Here is a 12,838-nt window from a genome sequence, read left to right as displayed (position 1 = left end):
CCTTTCTTTCCTTTCTCTTCCCGTTGAAACAGGGATTTTTGTAGTTGCAAGCTGGGAGAACTGAGCAGCATTTTGCTCGAGGAGAGTTTCAATGTGCAACAGGCTTGATAGGGGTAATGATGCAGATGGTAATTGTGAATGAGTGAGTTTGAGATTGTGTATGCGGCGTGTAGTGTCTGATCGCATACATCATATGGTTGTGTACAGGTCATGGTGCATGTGTGTGTTGGGATGTGGGTGGTAGCCTCGAGCCACACAAACCCTAGGAAGTTTTTTTCTACTCTGGCTTTTCATAAAACATTATCTTATTGATGTAATGCTCTGTTATGCTGGAACTTGAGCTACGCCCACAGCTTGGAATAGAAGTGATCAACATTGAACAAAAGTGCCTCTTGGGAATGTGCACTACTGTACTGTCAAATTCTGTGGAAAGTTTGCTAATTTGAGGTATGGTTACCTCTAACATTAATATGATACATTGCATTTGGAAAGTATTCAGACCCCTTGACTTTTTCCACATTTTGTTACGTTACAGCCTCATTCTAAAATGGATTAAATTGCTTTTCTCCCTCATCAATCTACACAAAATAGCCCATAATAACAAAGTAAAAACATAAGTATTCAGACCCTTTACTCAGTACTTTGTTGAAGCACTTTTGGCAGCGATTACAACCTCGAGTCTTCTTGGGTATGACGCTACAAGCTTGGCACAACTGTATTTGGGGAGTTTCTCCCATTGTTCTCTGCAGATCCTCTCAAGCTCTGTCAGGATGGATGGGTAGCGTCGCTGCACAGCTATTTTCAGGTCTCTCCAGATATGTTTGATCGGGTTCAAGTCGGTGCTCTGGCTGGGTCACTCAAAAACATTCAGAGACTTGTCCCGAAGCCACTCCTGCGTTGTCTTGGTGTACCTTCGCCCCAGTCTGAGGTCCTGAGCATTCTGGATCAGTTTTTCTTCAAGGATCTCTCTGTACATTGCTCTCTGTACGATGCTGCCACCACCATGCTTCACTGTAGGGATGGTGCCAGGTTTCATCCAGACGTGAAGCTTGGCATTCAGGTCAAATAGTTCAATCTTGGTTTCATCAGACCATAGAATCTTGTTTCACATGGTCTGAGAGTCTTTAGGTGCCTTTTGGAAAACTCCAAGAGGGCTGTCATGTGCCTTTTACTGAGGAGTGGCTTCCGTCTGGCCACTCTACCATAAAGGCCTGATTGGTGGAGTGCTGCAGAAATGGTTGTTCTTCTGGAAGGTTCTCCCATCTCCACACAGGAACTCTGGAGCTCTGTCAGAGTGACCATCGGGTTCTTGGTCACCTCCCTGACCAAGGCCCTTCTCCCCCAATTGCTTACTCTAGGAAGAGTCTTGGTGGTTCCAAACTTCTTCAATTTAAGATTGATGGAAGCCACTGTGTCCTTGGGGACCTTCAATGCTGCAGAAGTTATTTGGTACCCTTTCCTAGATCTGTGCCTTGACACAATCCTGTCTCTGTGCTCTATGGACAATTCCTTCGACCTCCTGGCTCGGTTTTTGCTATGACATGCACTGTCAACTATGGGATCTTATATGGACAGGTGTGTGCCTTTCCAAATCATGTCCAATCAATGGAATTTACCCCAGGTGGACTCCAATCAAGTTGTAGAAACATCTCAAGGATGATCAATGGAAACAGGATGCACCTGAGCTCAATTTCGAGTCTCAAAGCAAAGGATCTGAATACTCATGTAAATAAGGTATTTCTGTTGTTTGGGGTATCTATCTCCCAATTTCCACTCTCTGCAGGTTCTCGGGCCTCTCTGTCTCTTTCCAGATCAGAAGCTTCAGAGGCTTCTACCAAGGTATGACTGTAGGGGGGACACTTCAAGGAGCAGAGCCATACCATCACAGGTCCGTCTGATAGCCATTTGAATTACACAAACTTAAAGCCCCATGCATTCTTTGTAATTGTCTTTTTCTTTTTTCCTTGAGCCTCCTTTGGCCCTTCAAATGCTCAGTCTGGTCGTGTGGGTGTTAGGAAACACATTTGAAGATATTTACATGCACACTGTAACGCTCGTCTTCGGGTGAAAGAGAGGAGGACCAAAATGCAGCGTGATGATAATCCATATTTTAATTAGGATATTTAAACGACGAACAAAAACAACAAACTGACAGAAGGAACCGAAAACGCTACAGTCCTGAACATGGGAACACAGAACAGATGAACACACGAACAGGAACAATCACCCACAAACAAACAGTGAAAACAGGCTACCTTAATATGGTTCCCAATCAGAGACAATGACAAACACCTGCCTCTGATTGAKAACCAYATTASGCCAAACAACAAACCCAACATAGAAACACAAAACATAGAATGCCCACCCAGCTCACGTCCTGACCAACTAAACAAAGACTAAACAAAGGAAATAAAGTCAGGAACGCGAGACACACCCCTGATTGGCTGGTCTAGAGACCACCCACGTACCCAGATATACAGTCATTGGCCTATTATAATAATCAGATCAAATTGTGACGTCATTATGTTTATTATTATTATTTTATTACATTATTTTTTTTTTAACAGCTCTTTAATAGGGCATTATCATCTTTTTCACAATGTCATACCATTAGTTCGACTTCACAGTGTGGAAATATCACAACCATTAAAAAACCCTTTAATGGGTGTGATATTCTTCCTTTTCCTTTACAGAAATTGGCACAGACAATTATTTTCTTTGCTAGCTAAGTTATCAGTAATTACATAATTCAGAACACAATCAGTCCTGCTGTCACATTTAGTTCTCTATTCCTGCATCATCTCTCCATCCCTCTGTCCTCAATCAGCCTGCCTGACCAGGCTGCGAATGAAGGACTTTGAGCTGCTTCGCTAAGCCTCCTGTAGAACGCTGGTGAAGAGAGGTCCCTGTAGTACTGACTGAGTCAATATTTTATCAACTGCACTTCCTTTCCAGTCACATCCCCACAGAGTCTTTCATGGATAGGGGGGGGGGGGGGGGGTTAAGGGGGAACATGTGAGCGCCTCTCTGTCTCTCTGCCTTCAGAGGCACCACAGAGTGCATGACTCAGACCGTGTTGCTTCAGGAGAATGATACATGTTCTTAAGTTGTTTGAGGGATAAGAGAACCTGGGACAGCACAACGATCTCATTTGAATGTTCCATCATAATAGCCTACATACGTAGGGTCCGCGTCAATATGACATAACTTGACATTACTGTCATGACAGCCTACATACGGTATATTATGTAACTACTCCGGAGTCCGCTCCTAAATATCTTCTAAAGTATAACACGCTGAATGCTTTATAACAGCCCATCCCTACCCAGTCCTCCCTTTCTTTTTGTTATCTGACTTGTTATCAGCAGGCTGGCTGTGATGGAGCAGGTGTCTCAACAGAGGCAGTTCCTTAGCAACCACATTCTGTTTGATTATGGTATAAGTCAGACCCAAGGATATCCGGCAACGGGAGGAGAGGTGAGTAGAGTGTGTGTGTGTGTGTGTGTGTGTGTGTGTGTGTGTGTGTGTTGTGTGTGTGTGTGTGTGTGTTGTGTGTGTGTGTGTGTGTGTGTGGGTGTGTGTGTGTGTGTGTGTGTGTGTGTGTGTGTGTGTGTGGTGTGTGTGTGTGTGCGCGCACATCTGTCTGTGTGTGTTCTTATCAGTTTTTCTTGGGGTTAAAAGAGATGGAGTTTAATCCTTCCTGAAAATAAAGGAGTAATAAATTAGAAAGGGACTGACTGCCTTCCTTCTGACTGCCCCCCCTCCCCAACCACCCCCACTCCCTTACTTTCTTTGCTGTGCCCACACACTTTCCAATTACTGTAGCCCCTTCTATTTCACAGTGTGTCTTCTATCCCCTGTTCTGCTAATCGAGAGCAAATGTGCCCATTCAGCCTACAGGAAGGGTTATTCTCCTCCTCGCCATCACCATGGTTCCAGTTAATTATTTGGTGGCTTTGCTCCAGTTGGCGGAGAACATTAAAATAATTAAATAAAGGATGTTTCACCACCTACGGTGTTGATTGAAACGTTTTTCGGCAATAAAGCTTAAGCTACAGGAAATGATTTTCATTCATCACACCTTGCGACAAAGAATGCATTCATGTAATTTAAATCCCTGATAATGTGATAATGTATGTTTGCACTTTCCTTGCGTGTGTGTGTGCATGGTTTGTGTGTGCATGGGTGTGTGTGTGCATGCGTGTGTGTGCATGTGTGCATTGGTGTGTGCGCGCATGTGTGTGTGTGCATGGGTGTGTGTGTGCATGGGTGTGTGTGTGTGTGCATGTGTGTGTGTGTGCATGGGTGTGGGCGTGGGTGGGTGTGCATGGGTGTGTGTGTGGGTGCGTGCGTGTGCGTGGGTGCGTGCGTGTGCCTGTTTGTGTCTGTGTCTGTATGTGTACTAGCTGTACCTCTACAGAACATGTAGCAAAGAACGCGAGAACCTTGCAGTGTAAGGTCTGTTCCATTCATTGTATTTCAACAACCTAATGGCACCAACATCACAAACCCACCCAAACATAAACAGAGACAGAGGCAGGACTGTAAATGCCCTCTTCCTTGGTTCCAGCGAGCGTGCTTCCCTCTCTGTCAGGCTGTGTGCTGGCTGTCAGTGCCCAGATGGTGGCGTTGGGTAGTGGGTATGGAGCTGGAGGCCAGTGGGCCACAGTCCCAGGCACATTGGCACCGGTGCTACTGGAGGATTGTAGAGAATACAGCAGCTCATGCTGGTGCTATGCCAGAAATGGGGACTGTTATTACGGCAGCGCCGATGCTTCTTCCTGAGCCGTAGACTAGTTCTGTGGTAACAGCCTTGTGAGAAGTGCTCAAATTGTTGTTTTGGGTCATATATTTGTTGTCTTCTATATATAACCATACTACTACTGTAACCTAGCACTCCATTATTTATGTCTCCCCAGAGTGTGTTCTGGTATCTTTCTGTGTGTTAGTGTGTGCATAACCAGGAACATGGGTAATTTATAAAGCAGGATTATGAATGGATTTTGGATGCTGTCAGTTCGTAGCTGTTCTAGGAGCTTCGAAGTGGAGGGGGAGAGAGAGAAAGAGGGAAAAGGGAGGGGGGACAGAGCTGCTCAGCGATACACAGAGACGCATGTGGAGTAAGAGAAACAGAGAGAAAGAGAGAGACAGTGGAATTGTGAAAAGGTGCAAACCTGTAAACCTGAGAGTGATGGATCCTCCTTCAGACTTGAGGAGGATCATGAAAATGTGGACAAGCAACAAAAAGGGATTCCACTACAGGTTAACCACTAGGTTTTAAATCATTGTCCGTCCCTGTGAGAGGAGAAGCTGGGTATCTGACAGCCAACCAGGTGACACCAAGAGAAGTCAAGAGAAGGACCGAAGAAGAGAGGGGAGTGTAAGAGAGAATGATGGATGGATGAGCATATGGAGTAAGTTTGACAGCCTCAGGGAGAGAGCGTGATATAAGACCTATCTGGGATTCTGTGACTGTTACTCACAACTTTGTGTCCTCAGAGGAAATCCATGGATGTGACAGAGGACCAGAGGAGAGCTAGACACGCAACCTGACCCACCTGTCCCCCTCCCCTCCATCCCACCCCCACATGTTTTTCTGCAAACTCCTCCCTCCTCCTCCTCCTTCACCTGCTCCTTCACTATCTCCTCTGCTGTCAGTTCAGCAGCTCCTTCAGGGGTCTCTCTCTTTTGTTTATCTCACAATCCGCCTCTCATCCAGTGCCATTCTCATTGGCCTGATTCGTGTTATGGCTACATTCCCAGCCCTTTTTGTCACTATGGAAAACCCCCTCCTACTTGAATACAGCTCCAACCAGCAGCAGATCTTATTCAGAGAAATAGAAAGATAGAATTGAATAATACATCATTTTGGGGTCGGGAAGACTCTTTTGAAGGTCCACAACAAGTGCAAAGGATCAGATKATGTTTTGTGAAGACTTTGACGCAGAACTGACACTGAGCAGACCGACCTCTTGGACAGAAGATGGGACTTCGACTATATGAAGAGGAGGGTAAACGTTGTCCGCAGTCTCACGACAAAGACAGTGGGAATCAAGCTCTAACCGCAAGAGTTCCTATCAAATATTGATAGCGACAGGCATGTTGAAAAAGCATACATCAATGTTCCATTACCGACACAGTGGAAAGAGGTTCTTGACACCTGAGGAAAGGCTCAGATCAGACCAGGTGGGACTCTTCCTTCTGGAGATTGAACTAAAAACAGTCGAACCATATACAAAGCCAAGTTAAGGACTTTATTCTACTTGAGAAGCCAAAGCAATACTTAAAAGCAGTTTCAGAGGGACTGCTTCAGTGAAACACAGACTAACTGCAAACAAATCTGTGTTGCAGAAGGACATTTTGAACTATTTTCCAACAGCGAGAGACCTGGACCAGGAAGAAAGTAGTGTGCCGGGGGAAAGGGAGGGGGTGGAGAAGGAGCTTTGCAAGAAGGTGGAGACATGGAGAGGGTACTGGAATAGCAAAAAAGAAGGGGCATATTGGCTACCCCGCTGGTGCAATGTGTGGTGAGTATGCAAGTCATTAGTTGACATACTGCACATTACAGTCATAGAGATATGGAGAGGTTGTGTGTGCGTGTGAGCGTGTGCATTCGTGTGCTGTCTGCCTGTCTGTCTGTGCATGATGAGTGTCATTGTGTCGCGGTACTGTATGAGAGGAAAAAGAGAGAAAGATGTTATCCGATACAGCTTCTTAATGCTTATCGAATAGACAAAAAAGCCAAACAGAGAAAGTGTCACTGAACATGTTGTTGAAGGGTACTATGTTGCTCCCACAGGGGTTTGTGTAGAAGGTGAGCTGGGTCAGAGGTCAGGCGGTTGTTGACTCTAAAGCAGGGATGGGCACCTCCAGTCTACGGGGGCAGAGGGGTGTCAAACTTTTTCCACATCCCTAGCAAACACAGATGATTTAAACAAATTGCATTCTAAACAGAAGATCATGATTAGTTGATTATTGGAGTCAGGTATATTAGCTGGGGGTAAAAGTGTGACATCAATCAGGCCCTTGAGGTCCTGGACCCCCTGGGTGCACGTTTTGGTTTTTGCCCTAGCGCTACACAGCTGATTCAAATAACCAACTCATCATCAAGTTTTGATTATTTGATTCAGCTGTGTGGTGCTAGGAAAAAAAAACGAAATGTCCACTATGTGATTTCCAGCATCTGCAACAATGAATCCTGTCAGTGTTTCGAATAGGTCATATGGTCAGACAGCTTCATGCTGAAAAGCCCTCCGCTTAAAGGCAGAGAATTGACTATAGTTTTGAAAGCACACTCATCCAGTAGGATAATGTTCATATGCTTACACTTGTGCTGCACCTTTGGACTCCTTTTTACTTAATTTTCTGATGGTTCTGATAAACCATATGCTTACTTTTGACACGTTTGAAAAATATCAAATTAAGAATTATGATCATAATGTGACGTAGCAGATTTGTTTGACATATTCGTGTAGAAAATAGGGGGTCTGCAACTTTCCCACTTTGAAAATTCCCATGCAACCGTTTGGTGTCAGTACTGCGTTCCCTCATCGATTTGAACGTTTTTGCATGGCTGACAAGTGTGAATTGGCCCCCTGGGTGTACGTCCCTATGTCTGAGAGTGTTCTTCAGAAGCACATCCATCTATCACTATCAACACAGGGCCTTTCATCCCAGACATGTGTGGCTACACAGGGCATTCCCACAAGTCAGATTCATTCACAGAGCAGCCAGGGGATGAGGGATTGATCAATCAGAATGTAGCTGGAAGCCACAGGGAAGCAGAGTGGTCTCTGGTCTGTTTCCTCCTTCAAGAGCCTCTACATATCCCCCTTGCTTCTTACATTTTATCCTCCAAACACTCTCTGAAACACCACTCAAATCACTAACAATCCATTTGTATTTGAGTAGATTGAGCCAGTTAAGCGCCACCGTCTCTCAGTTTCATTGGTTGGAGGAGAGGTGGAGATAGAGGAGCTGCAGATCTAAATAGAAAGACTGCTSCCCCCCCCCCCCCCCCCCCCCCCMCACACACGGGGATGTCACGGGGGTGGGCCCCACCACCATGACATCTACATCCAAATGGTGTTGCCAGTACATTTTTATTTCATTTGTAGAGAAAGGGAGTGAAATTGGAAAGGGCACGAGTAACCTGCCACCTCTTGAACATCAAGGAGACATCCCAAAAAGAGGTCACTGGTGAAGCTAATGAGAATAACACCGGAAAAGGGGGAAGCGAGGAATTTAATCCAGTGTCAGCCCGGATGCTCTGGTCGGAAGGACGGTTAGTCACTAATCCGAGCGGGAAAAAGCGAAAGATGAACGAAATAATGGGAAGCGATCTGACAGTCATCCGTTGGCCCTGGGCGCCACTCTTCCCTCCCACGCTGCCTGTCCATCAGAGCTTATAATGAGGCCTGTGGATGTCTGGGCCGTCATAAGGCTCTGGTTCCTCTGCCATCACTCTCTGTGACTCATCTCGCTATGTGTGCGCACGTGTGTACCGTTTGTGCGTGTGTGTATATGAGTGTGTGTGTGTGTGTCTGTGCTGTTTTAGTAAAGGTTCTAATATAGTGTGTTATAGTGTGATCGTTTTTAGGAAATGTCAACACCATATCTTTAAAATGAGACAGCCAGACTCTTCCCACTTCAGGCAGTGACCCAGAACAATTACATTATGGCCACATTATGCAATAACCTCTGCATCAGAGGCATCGTGTAGTGGGTGGACTGAGGGAGAGAGAGGGGCAACGGATATGAGTGCTTTCACATCATAGGCAAGACAGTCCATGATCATTTAGGTATCGATCAACAACCATTGTTCACAATGACAGAGGCCTACAAGGCATTCACAAGGCATCCAGTGTCTCTGTGTGATGAAGAGATGATGCAGATAATCTGTCATCCACATGGGGTGGAATAACAGTATTATCTAAATTGAGAATCCAATACTCTTGCGTTCAGTAAGGCAATATATTGAATTGCAGCTCTTTCAATCCATCGTATTGTATTTGCATTTTATAAATAGGATTTTGCTTCCTGTTTTCCACCCCACTGGAATTGTCCTAACTCTTTCCCCTGAGCATTGGAGATATACAGTATGTCAGTGGAGGCTGGTGACTTAAAATGGAGGAGGATGGGAGACCCACGGTATAGGCGGAACGCACGGAGGCGTACAAGTGTGTTTCAAAAATCGTCAAAGTCTAATTATTTTAATCTAAAGCATTTAAAAATACATTTATAGTACAATATTATGGGGAATGGGAGGGCTACTTACACAGTGTTGGAAAGGGATCAGTGATTAAATGAGGGTATGAGGCATGAGTTGAGGTGTTCAGAGGCTTGACCAGTGCAGGACAGGATTTGACTGGGAAGACAAAAAACAATAAGACAACACACTACACAGTTAGACAAAAGAGCTAAGAATGAGTTAGTCCAAGCAAGGAGTAAAAGCGTTGATGTGTAATAATGTGATTGTGTATGTGACTGACGCTACATACAGTCGTGGCCAAAAGTTTTGAGAATGACACAAATATTAATTTCCACAAAGTTTGCTGCTTCAGTGTCTTTAGATATTTTTGTCAGATGTTACTATGGAATACTGAAGTATAATTACAAGCATTTCACAAGTGTCAAAGGCTTTTATTGACAATTACATGAAGTTGAAGCAAAGAGTCAATATTTGCAGTGTTGACCCTTCTTTTTCAAGACCTCTGCAAGACCTCTGCAATCTGCCCTGGCATGCTGTCAATTAACTTCTGTTTCTTGTTCTTGTTTGTCCACCCGCCGCTTGAGGATTGACCACAAGTTCTCAATGAGATTAAGGTCTGGGGATTTTCCTGGCCATGGACCCCAAAATATCTATGTTTTGTTCCCCGAGCCACTTAGTTATCACTTTTGCCTTATGGCAAGGTGCTTCATCATGCTGGAAAAGGCATTGTTCGTCACCAAACTGTTCCTGGATGGTTGTGAGAAGTTGCTCTCGGAGGATGTGTTGGTACCATTCTTTATTCATGGATGTGTTCTTAGGCAAAATTGTGAGTGAGCCGACTCCCTTGGCTGAGAAGCAACCCCACACATGAATGGTCTCAGGATGTTTTACTGTTGGCATGACACAGGACTCATGGTAGCGCTCACCTTGTCTTCTCCGGACAAGCTTCTTCTCCGGATGCCCCAAACAATCGGAAAGGGGATTCATCAGAGAAAATTACTTTACCCCAGTCTTTAGCAGTCCAATCCCTGTACCTTTTTGCAGAATATCAGTCTGTCCCTGATGTTTTTCCTGGAGAGAAGTGGCTTCTTTGCTGCCCTTCTTGACACCAGGCCATCCTCCAAAAGTCTTTGCTTCACTGTGCATGCAGATGCACTCACACCTGCCTGCTGCCCTTCCTGAGCAAGCTCTGTACTGGTGGTGCCCAGATCCCACAGCTGAATCAATTTTAGGAGACGGTCCTGGCGCTTGCTGGACTTTCTTGGGCGCACTGAAGCCTTCTTCACAACAATTGAACCGCTCTTCTTGAAGTTCTTGATGAGCCGATAAGTGGTTGATTTAGGTGCAATCTTACTGACAGCAATATCCTTGCCTGCGAAGCCCTTTTTGTGCAAAGCAATGATGACGGCACGTGTTTCCTTGCAGGTAACCATGATTGACAGAGGAAGAACAATGATTCCAAGCACCACCCTCCTTTTGAAGGTTCCAGTCTGTTATTCGAACTCAATCAGCATGACAGAGTGATCTCCAGCCTTGTCCTCGTCAACACCCACACCTGTGTTAATGAGAGAATCACTGACATGATGTCAGCTGGTCCTTTTGTGGCAGGGCTGAAATGCAGTGGAAATGTTTTTTTGGGATTCAGTTCATTTGCATGGTAAAGAGGGACTTTGCAATTAATTGCAATTCATCTGATCACTCTTCATAACATTCTGGAGTATATGCAAATTGCCATCATACAAACTGAGGCAGCAGACTTTGTGAAAATTAATATTTGTGTCATTCTCAAAACGTTTGGCCACGACTGTACAGTAATGAGAGAAAATTGATAGGGGTACTCTGTGCTTGGAGGGGAAACATTCAATGTGCCAGTGGATGAGCAGGCACATGAGACGTGGCTTCAGTTCATGCCAGGAGAAAGTTGACAATGGTAGTGGAGTAGTCATCACCTCTTAAATCAGGGAACAGGAGGGGACTTAGCTGTAAATACAAATAGCAGAGACATTCCATTACAACTGTGCCATCGTAGGTTTGGACAACAAGTTTCTCTAAGAACTTAAACTCAGACATCTCAAAATTCACAAAGTTAAACACAGACTGCGCATCTCGCCCACTTGACACATCAAAGCAGCTCAAGAAACGTTCCTGAATAAAGCCCTGATCATCCACGTACCTGATGATAACTGACAACTGCAAGCAGATTGGTGCCACCAGAGGTTCCAGAGCGGTGGGGCAATTTTGACCCCCTCAGGGGGCCTGGAACTAGGAAAATTCTGGACCCTATAAGGTATGACAGTGATTAATCAGTCGTAAAATGGTTTCATATGGGCTATGATGGGACCGGTTTTTCCTAATCATTGGGTTTTTTAAAAACTCTTGAAAAAAACACCTGGCCGGGGGGATGAAAACCCTGTCAAACTGCAGCTACCTTACATTTGCTGATATAAATTATATTTAGATTAGATTAGGAGGAGGATTTCCTCTACCCAGACACATAGATAACAACTGATAGACAATGGAACTCACAGGGCTGAGCTTGCTTTATGCATGTTTGCATCGTGCGGGCCTATGCAACTGTAGGCCTTCATCCCTATTATGTTGATTCATTATTTCAAGTTAATCATTTTGGATTAAAAACATATAGGCAGCCTAGCCACCCCAATTTTGAATATAAACTAAATTTGATTACATTCACATTTTCTCCTGACGCACAAATGGACTATAAATACATAACGTTACCAATTAGTTTACCCTGACCAGATGGACAGGGTACATAAGCTGTATGCAGCTGCTCTTAATAGTAGCCTACAGTTGATCAGAAGGACAAATGGTCTCGTTTTCATCCCATACAGCAAGTCAGATTTCTAATGTTTAGTTGTGGCCTAGGCTGCTGCAACATTTATGTCATGAGTTTTTTCTTGTGTCTGGCCGGAGTGATGTGTTATCATCTTTGCTAAATAAAGATATGCACTGCATTAACCTCTCTTTAATATTTTAATGGATGATGATCATTCAGAATTGACAGTCGAAAGTTCAAAATGTTCAGCAAGTAAAGCATTGTAACATGCAATTACATCTGCAAGCTCCTTGTAGTTGCAATTGTAGGCAGAACTTTCCCTCTCGTCGTGTCCTCTTAAAGCAAATTCTTGCTTGCCCAAAAACGCAGTGGTTTTTGATAAGCTGCTTGAGAACATCCCTGTTTCTTCTTACTTTCTCGTTGTGTTCCGCAGTTTGAATACGCAGACCTTCGTCCTAATCGATGCAGATTTTTCCAAGAAGCTTGATTCTGATGTGGGCACTTATATGCTCCCTGCTTTTGTTTTGACGATTAGCTGAACGATCAATGTTCTTCGGGTCACTGTACCCACCTTTCGACCAAGGCTCAGACTTTCCAAACAGCAGACAAGTCCAGCAAAACAGGCGGCTTGATGAAAGGCTCTCTGTTAACCAGCTATACTTTTGATACCAGTTGGTATTGAACGCCCTCAACTTTTCAGCCTTCTTCATGAAACTGATCTCAGGCAGAGGTCGACCCTCGCTTTTAATTCACACCTTTTTCATTTGCCCCAGAGAATGAAAGGGGTTCTTCAAAGAAAAGTCCACAACATTTTCGGCAGCGTTGGTCAC

Source organism: Salvelinus sp. IW2-2015, linkage group LG22, assembly GCF_002910315.2.
Source record: "Salvelinus sp. IW2-2015 linkage group LG22, ASM291031v2, whole genome shotgun sequence".
NCBI lineage: Eukaryota > Metazoa > Chordata > Actinopteri > Salmoniformes > Salmonidae > Salvelinus > Salvelinus sp. IW2-2015.
Note: the sequence above shows the minus strand (reverse complement) of the source record.